This window comes from Prosopis cineraria, unplaced genomic scaffold, assembly GCF_029017545.1.
Source record: "Prosopis cineraria cultivar Desert tree isolate PC_DT_omini unplaced genomic scaffold, ASM2901754v1 PC21, whole genome shotgun sequence".
Classification (NCBI taxonomy): domain Eukaryota; kingdom Viridiplantae; phylum Streptophyta; class Magnoliopsida; order Fabales; family Fabaceae; genus Prosopis; species Prosopis cineraria.
This window is the reverse complement of record NW_026555352.1, coordinates 22425-42233: the sequence shown is the minus strand read 5'-3', so window position 1 is coordinate 42233 and position 19809 is coordinate 22425.

Here is a 19809-nt window from a genome sequence, read left to right as displayed (position 1 = left end):
ATTTAGAAACTTTTACCTCATTCCCTTTGTTGAACCAGTGCAGCTTGTAAGGTTGTGGATGATCTTGTGTTGGCAACTTTAATTTCTCCACCATGTAGTCAGATACTATATTTTCACAGCTTCCACTATCAACGATGACATTACAAACTTTTCCTTAGGTCGTGCAACGAGTGTGAAAAATGTTGCGTCATAGCTAAGGTTCTTCTTTGACTATTGTTGTATGCAGACTTCGTCTAAGCACCAATGCTTCTCCTTGATCAGCAGGTATGACCTCCTCATCATATACTAGATCAGTGCTTTAGAACTCAGCATCCTCCTCATCTTCTTCAAGTGCTTTATACCCTGATCCTTCCCTAATGGTGACAACCCGTCAAGTAGGACAGCTTGTAGCAATGTGGCCAAATCCTTGGCATTTAAAGCATTTGACTGCTTTAGAACCAGATTCCTTGGCAATATTAGATGGTGGTTTACGCATAGCAGTAAGTTGTGGCTTGCTTGAGGAGTTGGTCTGCTGAAATTCTACCTTATGACCTTCTGGATAACCCCTAGAGGATAAAGGTTGGAAAGTAGACCCTCTTGGGCATCTGCTTCTCAACACGTAGGGCTAGATGGATGACATCATCCAAGGTCCAATATTGTTGAAGCTGGACTGGACAACTAATATCTGCGTTTAAGCTTGTAAGGTACCGGGCTATTGTTTGCTCCTCCTTCTCCTAAATATCACACTTCATCATGAGTTGTTCAAACTCTCTAGTACATTCTTGTACAGATAAGGATCTCTGTCGAAGATTTTGCAACTGGATAAAATTATCCTAGTGGTAATGATCTGGCAGAAATTTCCTAGTGAGCTGGCATTTCATTTTCTCCCAGGTCTCAATCTTATACTTTCCCTCATGTTCCTGCTTCCGTCTGAGGTTTTCCTACCAAATAGAAGCATGTTTCTTGAGTTTGAGGGCGACAATCTTGACTTTTTGCACATATGGAATCTCCTTGTATTCAAATACTCGTTCAATAGTTTGTAGCCAATCTACAAACTCGTCTGGCTAGAGCCTTCCCTCAAATTCAGGAATGTCGACCTTGATATCATTAGGGCAGAATTGTTGTTATTGTGGATGGCGACGATTATTGGTGGATGATGAACTGCTGCTTCCCGAATCTCCCTCTAAGTTTTCTCTGCTATTGTTTAACAGAGTTCGCTGTAATTTCACAGTGGCTTCCAACTCTCGTATCCTACATGTCATCTCTTCCATCTCAACCTCGTGCACATGTCTACATCTTGGAGGCATTTTAGATAGGTGTCAAGGCTAGGGATATGGGAAAGATTGGGGTGCAGATGGATACATTGAAGGATATAGGGGTAGAATGGGATTTTTGGAAAGGCTGGGGGCAAAATGGGAATTTTAGACAGTCTAGGGGTAAAATGGAGATTCTGGAAGAATGAGGGGTCAAATTGCAATTTATGAAAAAAAATAAGGGTTAAAATGAAATTCAGGTAAAATAAAGGGGCAAAAGTGTAATTTTAGAAATTTTAGCTGACTATGTTTGGTAACGTGGCGAGGATGACACGTGGCAGAATGCTATTGGGCTGACCTATCGTTGACCGATCAGTTCGCTGACGTGGCAGATGACGTCAACGTCTTCAACCTTCGGATGGCGCATGACGGCGCGTGGATTGGCGGCGAGGCGCGTGGACTTTAGACGGAGGTGCGTGGAGGTGCGTGGAGGTGTTTTTCGATGATAGGGAACCTCTTGTTCCATGTTTTCAGACCTCCTGAGCATGATGGTGATGTTAGTTTTTCGAGAAAATGCTTGGATTGCAAAACTCGAAGACGTCAGGGACTCCTCCTCTGAATCTCTCTTCTCTCCGGCGTACTTTCTCAACTATAACTCACTCTCTCGCTCTTTAAACCATTTTTGATACCAAAATGGTATAGAAACTGAATGAAAAAATTGCACTCTTGTTTATTTTTCAACTTGGCTGCTTAATACACTGGATCCATGGCCTATTTATACTGGAGTCATAGCCAAACGAAAACAGAAATGAAACAACAGAATTAAAATGGGGGTTTCGCAGGTTACAAATGATTTTTGAATGCTTTTAAATGGAGAACGTTTTAGCATCTTTATCAGCTTTTGTTTTCTGCCGTTTTCATCAACTTTCATTTCTGCCGTTTTTTATTTCAATCTTGATGATAGTGGATTAAAGCAAGCTCAACTAGTGGCCAATATGATAGGTAACGCGTGTAGTGATGACCTTTGGATAATTGATACAAGGGATTTAGTGCATATCACTCATGACGCAACGCGACTAATTAATAAAAGACGTGCCATGATCCCACCTGTAAGAGCACCAAATGGTGTAAGTGTACCAATCAAGGGAATTGGCAGTATGGTGTTGACACCAAAATTAACAATCAATGATGTTTTATATATTCCAGAATTTAAATGTCATTTGTTATCAGTAAGCAAATTCACCAAAGATTGCAATTGTGTTGTGAATTTTGTGGCTGATTTTTGTGTAATTCAGAACTTACATTCGAGGAGCCTGATTAGAGTGGGTAGGTGTGTTGATGGATTGTATTTTCTGCAGCCGATGTAACAAAAGGGTGTGGCGATGAGCATATGTCGATATGAAGATTATAATCTGTTGCATAGTAGATTGGGGCATACACCACTAGAGAAAATGAAGCATACCTCTTTATGTTTTGACTCCTTTAAAAATGTTGAGAATAAGCATTGTGACTCTTGTATTCAAGCCAAGCAGACTCGTTTACCTTTTACTACCAGTCTAATAAAGTCACGTTCTTGTTTTGATTTAATTTATTGCGACATGTGGGTTGCCACTTTGACAGGTGCTCATTATTTCTTAACGATTGTTGATGACTTTAGCAGAGGGGTCTAGATATACTTGATGAAGCAAAAGTTAGATGTGGGATACTATTTGCCTATGTTCATTAAGATGATTGAAACCCAATTTAACAAGCGTGTCAAACAAGTGCGTGCAGATAATGGACCAGAATTTCAATCTCGATCCATGATGAGTTTCTTTGAAAAGCGAGGGATCCTCTTGCAAACTACATGTGTCTATACTCCACAACAAAATGGAGTTGTAGAACGCAAGCACAGGTATATATTGGAAACTGCCAGAGCTTTATAGTTTCATGCTCATTTGCCAATCAAATTTTGGGGCGAATGCGTGCTTACAGCTACATGTATCATTAACTAATTACCATCTACAGTGCTTAATAATAAAACCCCATATGAGGTATTACATGTCAAAACTCCCTCCTATTCATATCTGTAAGTTTTTAATTGTCTAGCTTATGCTCGAAACCCCATTAAAGGAGATAAGTTTGATGAGAGAGGGAAGGCTTGTGTTTTTATTGGCTACCCTCATGGAAAACAAGGCTATAAGCTTTAGATCCTATAAAGAAAGAGTGTTTGGTCTCTCAGGATGTCATTTTCATTGAGCACGTCTTTCCATATGATTAAACTAAAGTCAATCCTCACTCTTCTGAGTTTCCGTCCATGCATTCCATGATGAAGAATTAATTCATTCTCATCAAGTGCCATGTGCTCCTCCTCCCACCAATTTGGGTATGCAAGCTAGTCATAGTGATAATGCCATGCTCCACTCCAGTAGCATCGAGCCTCTCAATGCTATTTTAACTGATGAAGCAGTACCTCGACAAAGCCAATGACCACATTCTATGCCTTAGCATTTGGCCAATTACAGTGTTGAATTACCATCATCTGTGTCACCCTCTTCTGTACTTGACACCACCACTCCATCAAGCCACTCGATCAGGTACTCTCTATCTTAGTTCATCAGTTATACAAAAATTTCACCCTTACATAAAGCATATCTCACAGCCATCACTGCTCATGATGAGCCAAATAACTTTCATCAGGCCAGTCATTTTCAGCATTGGCGTGACGCCATGCAAAAGGAAATCACTACTCTTGAAACCAACCAAACATGGACATTAGAGGTGCTGCCATCCAACAAACATATCATTAACTCCAAATGGGTTTATAAAATAAAATTTCACCCTAATAGAGAAGTTGCCTCTTATAAAGCTCGATTGGTTACTCGAGGCTTCACTCAAGTTGAGGGGGAGGATTATCACGACACATTTGCACCTGTAGCAAAGCTTGTTACTGTTCATACACTCTTGGCTGTTACCTCGAAACGACATTGGCATGTCTACTAACTAGATGTTAACAATGCTTTTCTTCATGGTGACCTTAAAACCAACTAGACATGGACATTAAAGGTGCTGCCACCCAACAAACATGTCATTGACTCCAAATGGGTTTATAAAACAAAATTTCACCCTAATAGAGAAGTTGTCTCTTATAAAGCTCGACTGGTTGCTCGAGGCTTCACTCAAGTTGAGGGGGAGGATTATCACGACACATTTACACCTGTAACAAAGCTTGTTACTGTTCATACACTCTTGGCTGTCGACTCGAAACGACATTGGCATGTCCACTAACTAGATGTTAACAATGTTTTTCTTCATGGTGACCTTGATGAAGAGGTTTTTATGCAAATTCCCCAAGGGTTCACTCATGAGGGGGAGACACGTGTCTGTTGTTTGTGAAAATCCTTATATGGGTTGAAGCAGGCATCTAGAAATTGGTACCACAAGTTTACTCAAGCCTTGAGGGACATTGGGTTCAAGTCAAGCAGAACAGATCACTCACTGTTGGTTTATCAAGCTCGAGGGTCTTACATTGCCTGTCTTATCTATGTAGATGACGTTATCGTGGCAGGAAATGACCTTGGTAAAATACAAGAAACTAAGCAATTTCTTGATAAGAAGTTCAATATTAAAGACCTGGGCAAGATAAAGTATTTCCTCGGTATTGAAGTGGCACAATCATCACAAGGATTTGTGTTAAGTCAGCGAAAGTACATTCTAGACATACTAAACAAGGCTAAAATGGAGAATTATCATCCCAGGTTGTTCCCTATGGAACAACACTGTAAATTATAACATGACGAGAATGATCCTCATGTAGATGCCCCTCGATATAGGAGGATGATTGGTAAACTCTAATATCTAACTATAACAAGACCCGACATCGTGTATGCTATTAACTAACTCAGTCAGTTCATGGGTTCACTAAGGCAGACACACATGATAGCAGCTGAGCGGGTCCTACATTATTTAAAGCAAACTCTAGGGCAAGGAATCCTACTAACATCAAGTGGATCCATGCAGTTGGAGGTTTACTATGATGCTAACTGGGCAGGGTGTCCTTTAACACGATGCTCATGTACAGGTTACTTTGTCTCACTGGGGAGATTACCTATATCTTGGAGAACAAAGAAGCAAAGTGTGGTAGCAAAATCCTCAGCTGAGGTAGAATATAGGTCAATGGCCTCCACTGATAGTGAAATACTATGGTTGAGGTGGCTACTTGGTGAGTTACAAGCATCACAAAAGGGTCTAACACCACTATACTGTGACAACCAGGCCGCCTTACACATAGCCATGAATCCAACATTCCACGAGCGAACCAAACATGTGGAAATGGATTGTTATTTTGTAAGAGAGAGATATCAATCAGGGGAAATCTTACCACGAAAGGTTTGGACTAGGAACCAACTAGCGGACATGTTCACGAAGGCACTGGATTAGGACAGGCTGCAAACACTCATGGGCAAGTTGGGCATAGCAAACTTACATGCTCCAACTTGAGGGGGAGTGATAGAGTTGATACGGTCAAAATATTATATTAGAGAATATATTGGTTATAACTGTACATTATGTGAGTGAGCATATTATGAGATACAGTGTATTACATATGGATATCATGGGATTTGATTAGCGTCGGTTACGCACACGTTCTGTATATATTCCTGTAAAGACTTCATGATCAACATACACATAATTTCTCTTCCAAATACTTTTCAATGTCATTTTTTATTTCCATTATTAATTTGTTATAATATAATTTATTTTGGAAATTATGTTTGTTGAAGATTGGAGAAGAAAATAAAGCATGCTGGAATATCTTTGGAGTAGTAAAATGATCTGTTGATCATACAATACCGTACCTTTGAGCATATCATATAACTAAGATCAAGTATGTGTCTTTAATTAATATATTTATTTTTCATATTGAAATACTCTATAAAAAATATTAATAATACATTGTATTTTAATATTCAAAATTAAATAAGTGCCCATCCATGTTCATAAATTGAACTTGGAATAAGCAATTAACTATCGCAGTCTATCCATATTTGTACCTTTTTTTAAGCATAGAGGAAGAAAAATGAACAAATTGACTTATTTCAAATGAGAAATTATCCTAAAATTAGAAATATGGAAAATGTATATATCCTAACATTAGAAATCATCAAGTATGTGATACATTTTGGATGGAAACTAAGAAATAATGATGAATTGCCTCTTTTCCTTACTCTATATATATATATATATATTTCCATTTTGTATTTAAAATATTTATTTTAAGCTAATATTATTTAAAATCTATTAATTTATATTATTGGGTCTACCATGGTTAACGCTGAGCTAATACAAACTGATGTTTCAACTAGTTTAATCACTGGTTCAAATTACAATTCAAAGATTAGCCACCACCTGAAATAAAATGACCTAAAAAAAAAAAAAAGATTACCTGCGTCCTTGTAAATCAATCATAAATTTAGATAGGTACCAATCAAAGAGGGATAGATAGAAAAAATAGACTTATAATAGTAATCGTATCATTATCCAAAATTTAATGATATCTCCAGGGGGACTTGGCTTCCCATTCCTCCCTACTCCTATACTCTTCCCACCTTCTATTAAATCTAGACTGTCAAGAGTTAATATATATAGACGATTCATATTAAATATATTTATTTTTGTATTTATTAAAAAATATAAATTTATTTTAATAAATATGTTTCATTACTAGTTTGAATAGTCTAGATTTAATATAAATGGTTCAAATTAATATTAAAATTATAAAAAAATTAATTTTAATTTTGAACCATCCATATCAAATTTGAGATTGTCCAAACGGGTGATTAAATTTAATAAAAATTTTACAATTTTTTTATTTTAATAAATACAAAATTAAAATTAAAATATTTAATTTGGACCATCTTGAGGAAGAGTTTCTTGAGGATGAGAGAATACAATTGGAAACTGAATCCTCAAAATTGTGTTCTTGGTATACAAACAGGGAACTTTATATAGGATTTTTCTAATGCATTAGAAAGGGATCAAGCAAGAATGTAGGAGGCAAGAGATATCTTGGAGGCTAAGCCAACTCAGAAGAAAAAAGAGCTCCAAAGGTTCCTATGACAAGTGAACTATCTACAGAGATGAATCTCTAATCTAGTGGTCCAGATGTAATAAGGGTTGGGAGGGAGGGGAAAATGGGAGGAGGGAAGCCAAGTGCTCCCGTGGAATCTCTGAACTTCCCATTATTAATGTGTTATGCTGTCTTATTTGGTTATAATGAGATTCAGTCTACTAGAAACATAATGGCTCAATTATATCACATCACTTGTTCCTTAAGAAAGGCTAGCTACTTAGGGAATATATGGACTAAATACATATACTATATTGTTTTCCAATAAAATTAATTATCTAATTCATGTAGTTTTGGCTCAATTATAATTTAATACCCAAACTTTAAATTATTTTAACTTGATTCTTATAGTTTTAACTTTATTATAACTTAGTCTTTTACTATTAGAAAAATTGATATTAGTGACAGACATTAAATGGCAAAATCTGTCACTAATTTTTTAATTTAGTGATAGAAATTTCTGTCACCAAATCCACCATAAATACAACATCACTAATCTATATGACGAAAATGTATCCGTCACTAAAATAAATAGATCCGTCACTATTATTTAATTTATTAATTTTATTGATTTCTTTATTAAAAAATCTTGTTATATATCATACCCTACTTTTAAACCCACCACCAGGCATCTCCCTCCAATTCTAACCATTAGGTCATCCATGTGCTACCATTTCCTTATAATTCATGTCACCTTTACAATTTGAATTTGAAAAAATGCGTCCCACTCTGTGATTGAACCAGAGGCCTTCGGTTTGATACATGGTGAAACCCCCTTGTATTTCCAGTTAAGCTAGAAACACTTTGCATCTTTATTTTTCAAAATTTAACACAAACATTGTAATAACCCAGAAATTTTAGTCAAATAAAATTTATGCTTAGCTAATTTGATTGTATTTTTATTATGCTTGGAACAAATATATCAAGAGAGAGTGTTGGCTTAGTGGGAGTTATATTGAGATCTGGATTAGTTTCTTTTCGAACTTCTAGAGACAGGGAGGTCTAGAAATCCAAAAACTTTGTCCTCTATTTTTCTCCTCGTTCTCCTTCCTTTTGTCACGTCCAACAATATAAAAGTGACTGGCATGAGATATGCACCTAAACACACATCCCTTAAGCTTAATTCAAGAAATGTTCTATTTTAAAAATACTTTTTCTTTAAATAAAGCCTTAATATTTTTGTAAAAATTTCAACAAAATGTCCCATGAAAATTAAATCTCCCAAAATTTTACAATACAAAACCTATAACATTATTTATAAAAGTACAACACACACATATATATAGATTAAAATTTTTACATCAAAAATAGATATTAACCAAAATGATGCCTCAACTTCAATCCAATAGCAAAATCCCTTGAATGATCTGATGTAGGTACAAGCTATCTAGGACCAAAAATATTTTTCAGTAAATAATGTCTCAACCATAGCACGTTGCAACATTAAAGTGAATAAATATAATAGTTACATAAATTAAAGATAAAGTAATTCAATGTAAACAAATTTGTAAGCCCAAAATAAAAGTTCCACAAAACTTCAATGTCAAGAAACTTTAAATTTACAACAACAAGCCATTTTAACATTTGATATTGACAAGTAAAAATAATTAAATGCATACATAAACAAAAATAATAACATTTGCAAATAAAAAAAAATCAATAGGGTGTGAAATCATCAATTAACTAAAAATTCATATTTCTAGGAATTTATTAGAACAATTCACAAATGTGGACACACATTCCACGAGGGTAAATAACCAAACACAGCTTATGCCATAAAAACAAACGTGAACACACAGTTCATGAGGATAAGTAACCAAACGCAGCCTGAGTTACAAAATAAATGGGGACACACAGCCCACAAGGGTAATGCTAACCAAATGCAGCTTGAGGCCACGAAATCAAACGCAAGTATAAAACCTACTAATAACAAACGTGAGAATAGAGCTCATGAAAATCAAACTAGTTAGTATTTGACCATAGTGCGTCAAGGACTAGCAGAACTGCCATTAGCAACTTGTGTTCTGCATAAAATCCCCTCTAAGTTCTTTTTCAAACATGCAAGAAAATAATAATTATTAAATAAAATTTTCACTTTCAATATCGAACTCGCATTAATTGTTCTTTGTATTAATCTAATATTTGATAGAATAAAAAAAAACCTCATAATCAAAGTCCAAACTTATTTTAATTGATCAAATAACATTTTAAATCTGGTAAAGATAATTTGTCAAAATCAATTAATTTTAATCAACAAATATCAAATAATCACATTATTGCTATTAAAAATGATTTACAAAAAAAAATAATATTTTAGTGTCACACCTGGAAATGCGACGTGGACGGCGCGATAGTGGAGGTTCCGACCATCGGAAGGAAGACCGGAGAAATGGGAGTCGCCACCAAGATTTTGAGGAAAATATTGGAAAACAATTTAAAGGTGGATAAGGATGGTCTGCGAATTTAAAAAAAAGGTTCGGGAGTCAGTTGAGTGTGAGAAAGGTGTTAGGCACCCTACAACACCCATTCGTAATAACAGTTACCTAAAGTTTGTTGTGCGATATTAATATGTTTTTAAAATTATTTTAATTATCCCTTTTATATTCATGTGTTTGATATAAAAATGATAACAATTAAGCGAGAAATATTTATTTATTTATGGGGAGGACTTGACTCAGAATTTGGCTCTGAGACCTACGTACCCTGTGATAGGGATCAAAGTCCACGTAGTTTGGGCTTGAAAATTTTTAGTGAAAATATTTTTTTGAAGAGAAATTAATTAGAAATAATTCACCTTTTTGTGAAAAAAATAATTTTCTAAAATTTTGATGTGTGTGTTTTAAATTGTAAAAAGTGATTTAATTTTAACAATTTTCTCAATTTTTAAATTTTTTGAAATAAAGAAAAGAGTTTTAAAAGTATTTTTCATGTTTTATTATTTTCTTAGAAAATTTAACTGCTATACTTGCAGAGCCTTATTAGCTCATACGATAATACAGTTATTTTAAATATCTGCAAAGATTTCAAAATCTCTCGTGATAAAAGGGTGAAGTAAAGTAAATATTTTAAGCACATTTTTAATGTGTAATCGTACAATTTACATTTTTAAACATAAAAATCTTAATCACTATACTTGTGAAGTCTTATTGACTTTCATGGTAAGATGATTATTCTAGAGGTCTATAGACATTCAAAAATCTCATATGACTAAAAGGCTTAATATGTTAATTTAATTAATTATTTTTATTATATAAAAAACATTTAATTTTATTTACAAAAATTTATTTATTTATTTACTGTATATAAAGTGATAATTACATCATCTACGAGGATTTATTATCCCATACGATGATGTAGTTAATTTAAATCTCAACGAAGATTCTTGAAATCTCTCATTAGACTTAAATATTTTATTAATTTAAATTATACATAAAAAAGAGTTAATTTTAATGATGGGCCTTTGAAACTCATATTATTATATACAAAATTAATCCTCATAACTGCAAAATCTTATTGATTTTCACGATATAGGATCATTTTAAATGCCTATGGAGATTCTTAAAATCTCACACAACAAATAGATAATCAAGATATTTGCATTTGCAATCGGTGCATAAGATTATGGTTGGCTAAACGATTCATGCAATGAAAGCAATGGAAAGAATAGAGAAATAAATTATTTTGACAGTTCATTATTCTTTTGACCTAGGGATATATTCTAAAAAATCTATATTTGGCATAAATTTTAGCAAGATCATAACCATGATAGACACGGCTTCAAACCACAATCACCCAACAAATTATCAACGACATTCTCACAGGCTTCTTCTTTTTTTATTTTGTCAAACACCTCTCAAGTATGTTCTAAATTCTAAAACAAATATTTGATTCATGAATTTTTAATGCCTGAACATATATTTGGATCAGTCTACACTCTTAGCATCTATCAATATATATATATATATATGTTCATCAATGAATCTAGATTAAGGGAGATGACATAATTTAAATATTACCTGATTTAATTGCCAATGACCACGTCTTCAAGTTGCACTAGCCTTAAGGCTTCACCTTGTAAAAACCCAAGGTTTGTGTCTCTGTGCTTATAAGAACATTATAAGTAAAAAATAAAGCTTGTGCCAATCATGTAGATGTCACCTCGACATAGATTCACCGTTCCAGTATCACCATCATATGCCCAGGTCAGCTTTCCACTCCCTATCTGAACATAGAAGAACGTGTCTGCATGAAGAAGAACAGGAAGGAAGAGAGGATTGGGTTCCAGTGTAAAGAACTGAAAACAAAAGGGTCGTCTGTGTCCATATTTGATGTCAATGGCAGACTCTTCTCCATATTTGGTGCATGTGAGTCTTCTCTACTCAGATTTTTCGATCACAGGACCCTTTTCCTTCGTGACATTCTTAGAACTCAAGTCTGTGTCCATCTTTGACGTCAATGGCAAACTCTCGTTCTCAATTTTCTCTCTACTTCTCGGTGCTCTATTTCTTTCTTTTTTCGTCCATCACGATGCTCTGTTTTTATTCCATCTCTCTCTCATCTCTCACTCTTCGTCTTCTTTTCATTCTCCATCCTCTCTCGGACTCTCTCCTTTGTCTCTGTTATCCTTTCTCGGTCTATGCCTCTCATCCCCAGTTCTTTACATGTTCTCCATTTCTCCCTCCTCCAATCTTCCTTTTCGTCTCTCTCTTCTCATTCTTATTTCTCTCTTTTAGTCCCCTATTTTCAGTGCTCTCCTCTCCAGTTTTTTTTTGTGTTTTCTCGGTCTCTCCTCTCCAGTTTTTTTTAATGTTTTCTTAGTCTCTCCTTCCTCTTCTCCTTTTCTTCTCCTCTTCCTGCTCACTTTTAAAGCAGAAACAGGGAGAGTTACGTGTGAAGAGCTTACGTGCTGTGCGTGTGTTTCGTGTGTTCACTGTGCACACTTTGTCTCGCGTGTGTGTGTTCTCTACGTCCCCTCTATTTTGCGTGTGTGTGTGTGTTCTCTGCGTTTGCTTTTTTTGTGCTATTTTCATGCTGTTGTGTTTAGCAGGTTTCTCGTGTGTCTGTGTTTTTTCGTGTTTCTGCGTGTGTGCTAGCATGCGTCTGTGCTTCTGCTTCTTTTTTTGCATTTCATGTGTGCTGTTTTTATGTATGCATGCTGCTGTGTGAAGCTTCCTTTCTACTCATCTAGTGTTTTCAAAATGAAGGACCAGAATGGATGGTTAAATGCTGGAACCTTCGGTTTTTACACACACACATATACTTAACCATAGTTTTTTAGTTGTTTATTATTATTTTTTTTAAATAATCTTTAGAGGATTGAATTTTCATTTTTTTATATTTATTATATTTAGTTATTTTAATGAGCTAAAGAAATAAAATTCTAATCAGCAGATTATAATATTAAACCCTATTAATTAAAGTGTTTTTTTTTTAATTTTGAAAATATAATCCTAAAAAGGGTTAAATTTCATTTTTGTATTTTTTTATTATTATTTTATTATTAATTTTAAAAAAATGCCCGTATAAAATACAGTGTCCACAATCAATATCATCCCTATATCCATCCTCACCAAATGGGAATAGAATAGGATATTGAAGAGGAAGATTAGATGCATGCAATCCACTGATACGTTGAGGAGATCCTGATAATTCTTCTATGATAATATCTCTCCTACCAAATGACATGTCTATATCGCCAACGACTAATGCTGTAACTTCAGAAGTGGACAGAAGATTGTAGTTATGACCCTCATGCTGCCTTGTACCAATCAAGCATAACTTCAATTTATTGGAGGCATTGTTTATGATTAGTGACGAGATCATTCGGTATTGCTTCATAAAAGGATTGAACTCATCTAAGACATCTTTAAGAAGATGAACTATAACATGATCAATCTTCAAACCTATATGATGGTTGCTGATATAATTGAAATGCCAATGTTAGTATTTATCAAACTTTTATTATTAAATATGATAAAATTTTGAAAAGGGAAATTACCTTATTGTAGCTATTCTATTTGTAACTTCATTTTCAGTATCATAAATGTATAGTTGTTAGTACATAAGTCTAGCTCCTTCCAAGGGCAGTAAAATTCCAATCATATGGTAATTCATTCCAGACAATATAACAGAATAAGGACCACCACCAGAGTTAATTGAATGGTTGATCTTTCCACCCATAGATGTAAATGAAAACATGTTGTATTGTCTTATATTTGCTAAGAAATCCTTTGAATGCATAGACTTCTTGTCAAAGAATAATCTCTCTAACATTGGTGGTGGTGGATATGTAGTTGGTAATACAACCTTGCCCTTAAGGCAGCAAATTGAGAATTCCATGGTTCTTCTAAATGTGTCCTTTTTGACACGCTCATTCAAGCATAGTTCAACTCCATAAAATATGCATATTTCAGTAGGATCACCTTCATCTATATATTCTATATATTATTGTTAATAAGTTAGTACTTATTACTTAAAGTGATACAAGATTAGAATAAATATTGTTCTGATAAGGATTTAGAAAAGATGATATAATATATTGATAACTTATATGTTGACATAAAGGGAAACCAACTAAGATGAGTAATAAATAGAAATCATATTGAATCAAAAAATGAAGAGGTACAAAAATAGAACATTACAAAATGCTTATATATAATAATTTCTTTAAAAAATACTATTGTAGGTACCAATCAAAAATAAATATATTCATGAATATATTTGACATTATAAATATAATTGATTTTATCCATGAAAGGTTTGTGAAAGACCACCAAATAGTGATTGAAACATCATGAAATGAGGTAGCTACTTTTTTAATGATAGGTTAATGTACTTTGACATATTAAAAAGTTTTTATGCATATAATAGGAAGTTTATGGAGATATGCAATTCAAAAATACCAAAGTGTAAAATATAATGTTTATAACATATAAGCAATTAATTATAAAATTATAAGTAACAGTTCATAATATTATGACGAAGATGATATGCATACCTAGTGCAATGCCTTCATTTTAATTATCCTCAATGTTATGATTTTGTATGGTATCCGATTCATCTAGAAAAAATGTAAAAAAAAAAATCGATACAAAAGAAATAGAACTTATTCATAAAATAATATTTATACATTTATAAATTGAGATAATATATTTTTAATATATAAATCATAAAGTAATTACTTATCTAGAAATAACTTAAATAAATGAAAACATATATTACCTCCAGATTATCCATTAGAGTGTTCACTATCATCATGAATTTGGTCATTATTAAAATCATAATTGAATTGAAAATCTTTATATTTGATTTCAAGACCTATAAGAAAACAATTCATGTATCGTGGAAACTATTATCAAATGTCCTTGCAATAACAATGAAAATAGTCTTACCTGTTAAGCTAGAAGGTTGGTCATTGATCCTAATATTATTTGGATTCATGATAACTGTAAATAATTAAGTTGACCTTGTTCATTCAATGTATAAAATAATCAAGTGATGTAATAAAATATTTATTTAAAAATTAAATTTACAGTGGGGATGGGACTATACCTTTTTTTGTTTTGTGCTTTCTATTACTGGATTTTCCAATTGATATTTGTGTAGTGGTTTGATTGCTAATGTTTTTGGTTACCAATCTCAATAGCTTTGAACCTAGCACTTTTTCGCTAATAAACATTCTCTAATTAGTTATGCAATGTAGAAAATGATGAGGTATAATAACCCTGACAAAATTTAAAATAAATAAATAAATATATAGGTCAACTTGCTTAAAGGGTGTTTATATTAGTTCTTGGGATAAAAATAACAAGTTACAGACTTGGTCTAGTAGCAGCTGAGCAATCCTTCATATATTAGGTCCCAAGTTTGAATTTAGAAGAGACCAAAAGAAGAGTTAATTTTTGCCTTTTTCTAGCTATGTGAAATTACCAAATTGCCCTTAGTTCTATCAGATTTTTTGAACTCTTTCTTCCTTCTTTCTCAATTATTCTGGAGCAGAGGGAGAGTTGAGAGATTTGGACCGAACCATTGCTCTGTCACCGTCGATCTTAGCTTTCTTTCGTCTCAACCACTAGTCGTACCGCTGTTCATGTAAGTCAACCATCACCGAGTGAGCATCTATCGTCAATTTGTCCATAGCTTGTAGGAGTTGGAGTTTATTTTCTTGCTACTTAATGTTGGCCAAAACCTCTCCGTTCTTCACTACTTCTAGCTCGCCATATACCACTGTGTGAGTCTGTTAGTGGGAAGGGAAGTATGCAAGATTTGGAGTGCTCGTTGGAGGTTTGTTACTAAAATCTATTTCCCCTGTTCAGTGTTCAAGAATTTTCTTTTCTTCCCTCTATCCATTCGCCATTGTCCAGTGTAATTGAGCTGAGAGAGAGATTTGGGAAGCATCATCATTTGCGTGGGTCACCGTTGACGCTGTGTTCGTCTGTTCGCCTTAGCTGTGATTTCGTTTACGAGTTGCTGCTATTCATCCACCTCTGTCGCTGATTCAACCGTTCTTCTTTACTGTTTAGAATCGTTCTCCTTCCTCTGTCCGTGCATCTTGATTCATTCAAGGTTATAAGCTTTAATCTCTTCTCCTCGTAAATCTATGCGTGTGAGTGGTTGGGGTGGTATTAAGGAGATTATAAATTTTTTTTGTGTGTTCTATTGCTACCATGATCAAATATATATATATGTGTGTGTGTGCATTAGTATTGAAGAATGATGGTGAAATATATGGGTCATAATTTTGGAGTTAAATTGATTTTGTTGATTTGGTTAATGGTAAAAAAATTTATTAGGGTGAAATTGGAAGAGACAAGCTTAGATATGTTGTTGGTGCCTATGAGATGTCATTGAAGGGCTTGTAAGAGGAAATAAAATTTAACTTCTAAATATTAATGGGAATTATTGGTTTAGAAATTCACCTGTAGATCTATAAAGGAATTTAATTATGGGCTTGTACGCAGTTATTTGTATATTTGGATTTTTATTTTTGGTGAATTGTTGAAGGTTTAAAATTTGAAGAGGTAGAAGTAATGCACCTAAGATAAGTGGTGCAAAGATTGCGAGAAAACTCCTATTCCAAGAAAATAGAATGGCATGGCTAAAGTTTTAAGAAGGAAGTAAGAGGAATGAATGATAATGCTTGAACTAACTTTAAATCATAAATTTGGTTTGGAATTTTAAATGGTGATTGATAGAGATTGTGTTATAAATTAAAAAGTTATTAAAATTGTATATGTTTTTACTTTATAGGGTGTGTAGAAGAACATGACCCTGACAAGAATTAAAAGAAGAATATTTTCGAGAATTTAGAACTTCAACGTGTAAGTGAATAGCATTCCTTATAATTATTTACTAAAACTCTTTTATTGAAATATTTCATTTTTATGAATTATGTTAGTTTTAGAAATTTTGAAACAATGATAAAGGATAGTTACGTTATGATTTATGCATTTTCTTTTAAGAAATATAGTTCTAATGTTGATAAAGGCACCTTTGTTTATTGAATTTCAAAATTTCTTAGTTACATGATTAGTGCAAGTTTGTACATTTACTATGATGCATCAATTTGGCAAGTTTCATATATTTGAAGCAATTCATGCAAATTTAATCTTGATGATGAAAATTTGACTTCAAAAATAATTATTTCTCTCGCATGTTTGAAACGAAATTTCTAAGAGGACTCTATACAGAACATTGCTGCTAATGGCAGTTCTATTAGCTCGTAGCGCGCTGTGGTTAAACACTAGCTAGTTTGTTTCGTGAGCTTTGCTCTCACATTTGGTATTTGTGGGCTTTGCACCCGCATTTGTTTTCGTGGCATAAGCTGCGTTTAGTTATTTACCCTTGTGGACTGTGTGTCCACATTTGTTTCGTAGCTTTGACTGCATTTGGTTACTTGCCCTCATGGACTGATGTGTCCACATTTGTTTTCATGGAATAAGCCGTGTTTGGTTATTTACCCTCGTGGATTGTGTGTTCACATTTGTAACATGTTCTGTTGAGTTCTCAAAAATTTTAAATATTGATTAAAGTGTTTTCTAAAATTTACATCATTTTGGCTAACAATTTTACCACTTTAAATTATATGTAAGTAAATTATTTTCTTTAAGCATTATAGCATAAATTGTTTTCAACTTATTCAAATTTTTCAATTAAGGTTATGACTTACAGGTTTATAAAATTTTGAGAAATTATTTTAATTAATTGGCACTATTATTAGAGTTTATCGATTTTAAATTTTACGAATTTTACTATAGAAATGCTATTCACTGGAAAACTTATTTTAGTCTCAGATTTGTTAGCTGACGTTAATTCCCCTTGACCTCTGAAAGGCAACCTAGCTACAGTGGGTGGACATTTTTGATTGGTATTGTTGCTTTTAATGTAAATATATAATTTGTATGTCTTTTTGATTTAAAAGAAAGAGTAGATGCTCAACATAGATTATTGGTAGACTTTATTTTGGTTTGTACATTGTTTGCTGGCTGGAAGGAGCTATGCTCCTGATTTATACCACTATCTATAGAAATTTTTGTTGCAAAATTTTCGGAAGATCCTAATTACAGGGGAGGTTCTGCCAAAATTTTTACAAAAATGTCGACACTTTCTTATGACATTAGCTTAAAATATATATATATATATATATTATTTTAATTCTCATAAATTTGATTAATTTTCATTCTTTTTTTTTGTAAAAATGGAATAAATTTTCATTTCGTGGCTTACGGGAATGTGTAAGTGATTCACACCCGTGCCGATCACCTTCTATTTTTGGGACATGACATGAAGAAATAGTATGTCAAGATATTGTAATAGGAAAACAAAGATATGAACTTAAACCAACCATATGTTCTCCTGCTTCCGGTATGGTTTGAAATCTTTGACACAAATTTGTTGCTACATTTGTCAAGTCCTTCAAAGCTCTTCTTTTCTATCTAGTTTTTGATACTTTGTTCATATCTTGTGAGAATATTGCATTCGACTGTGTACATCAAAAACTGCATTCTAGGCTGGTCAGATAGGTTGAGATATTTTGAATGGATTGAGGACTATTACTAAGTTGCGTGTTATCTATCATCAGCAAAGACAAGATATGCTTGAGACAAGCTTTAGGTATATGTGAATGCATTTTAGTGGTTACAAAATAAACAAACCTATGACAGTTTCAAAAATGATGTTTTTGCATCTATCTTCCTGTGTTTGTGTTTCTCCATTTTATGAGAAAATGATTCTTCTCTTCCTCGACATTATGGAAAAGTGAAACTACTTGGGGTGTTAATCTGAAATTGGAGGAGAAATAAGCCTTGTTTGAAGCATATAAGTACCTATCACGTGTGAATAAAAAACAAATTGCTTTAAGAGATGCATGTGATGTGTTTGTTTCCCATTTCTTTAGTTCACAGAACCCATGATGTGTGAAAGTGATAGCACTTGCTAGCATTTTAAAATTTTCATATAAAGAAATATATATATATACATATATGTTGTAAAGTATGTAGTTTGCAAACTTAAAGGTGGGTTAACAGAAAAAGTATTTTTTCCTTTTTTATGTAATTGGCTTAATGAGATTGTCAAGTTCATAGGTCAAAGCAAGTATCCTTTCTCATTTGTCCCTTCAATGTTTTCAATTGGGCCATCAATCTATAAAGTTTGTCCTAACTATCCACTTGTTATAATAAAAATTTAACTTGAGTGCATGTTTTCCAAAGGATAAATCGATTTAGAGTATCCCATGAGATATGTTAAAAACCATCAAATTTCAATAAAGGTGTAGTAATTTCAAAAGATAAGATAATTTTCAAAAAATGTGATAGATGGTAATGTTCCATAGCCATATAGATGTTTAATTAGCATTAAATCAATAGGCCTTACCTAGGTTTCATTCTAGCAAAACATGTGTTTATTTATTTAATTAATTATCCAAAAACATATGATTGGTTATTAATTTATTGTCCATCTAATTGATATTTGTCTTGATTCCAATGCTAATTAAGCACTCATTAATTCTCATTTCTTTGATCCTTATCATCATTATATTCATCATCAGGTACTTTGAATATCTTTTCTGATGATTTGTTGAAGTGTTAATTAATATCATCAGAGTTTAAACACTATAGAATACTTTAAAAAAAACAAAATTAAATTAAAAACAGAACACTCTTTGATAACAATAATTTGGTTCTAATACATGACACAATAACATAACAACGAAGCTAGGGAAATAAGGAAAAACTAAACACCAACAACATTGAAAGTCTTAAACTAAAACATAACAACCTCAGACACTAAAGAACATAAACTAAACAATAATAAACATTAATACATAAAGTGCAGTCCTAGCTATAAGCTGGTATTCTACACTACTTTTCTTGCTTGATAACTTTAATTGGCTTTAGTAATGAGGCAGAAGATGCATGCACTTGAGAAGGCTTTTCAATCTCATCAACAACAGCAGATCTCTTCATAGCA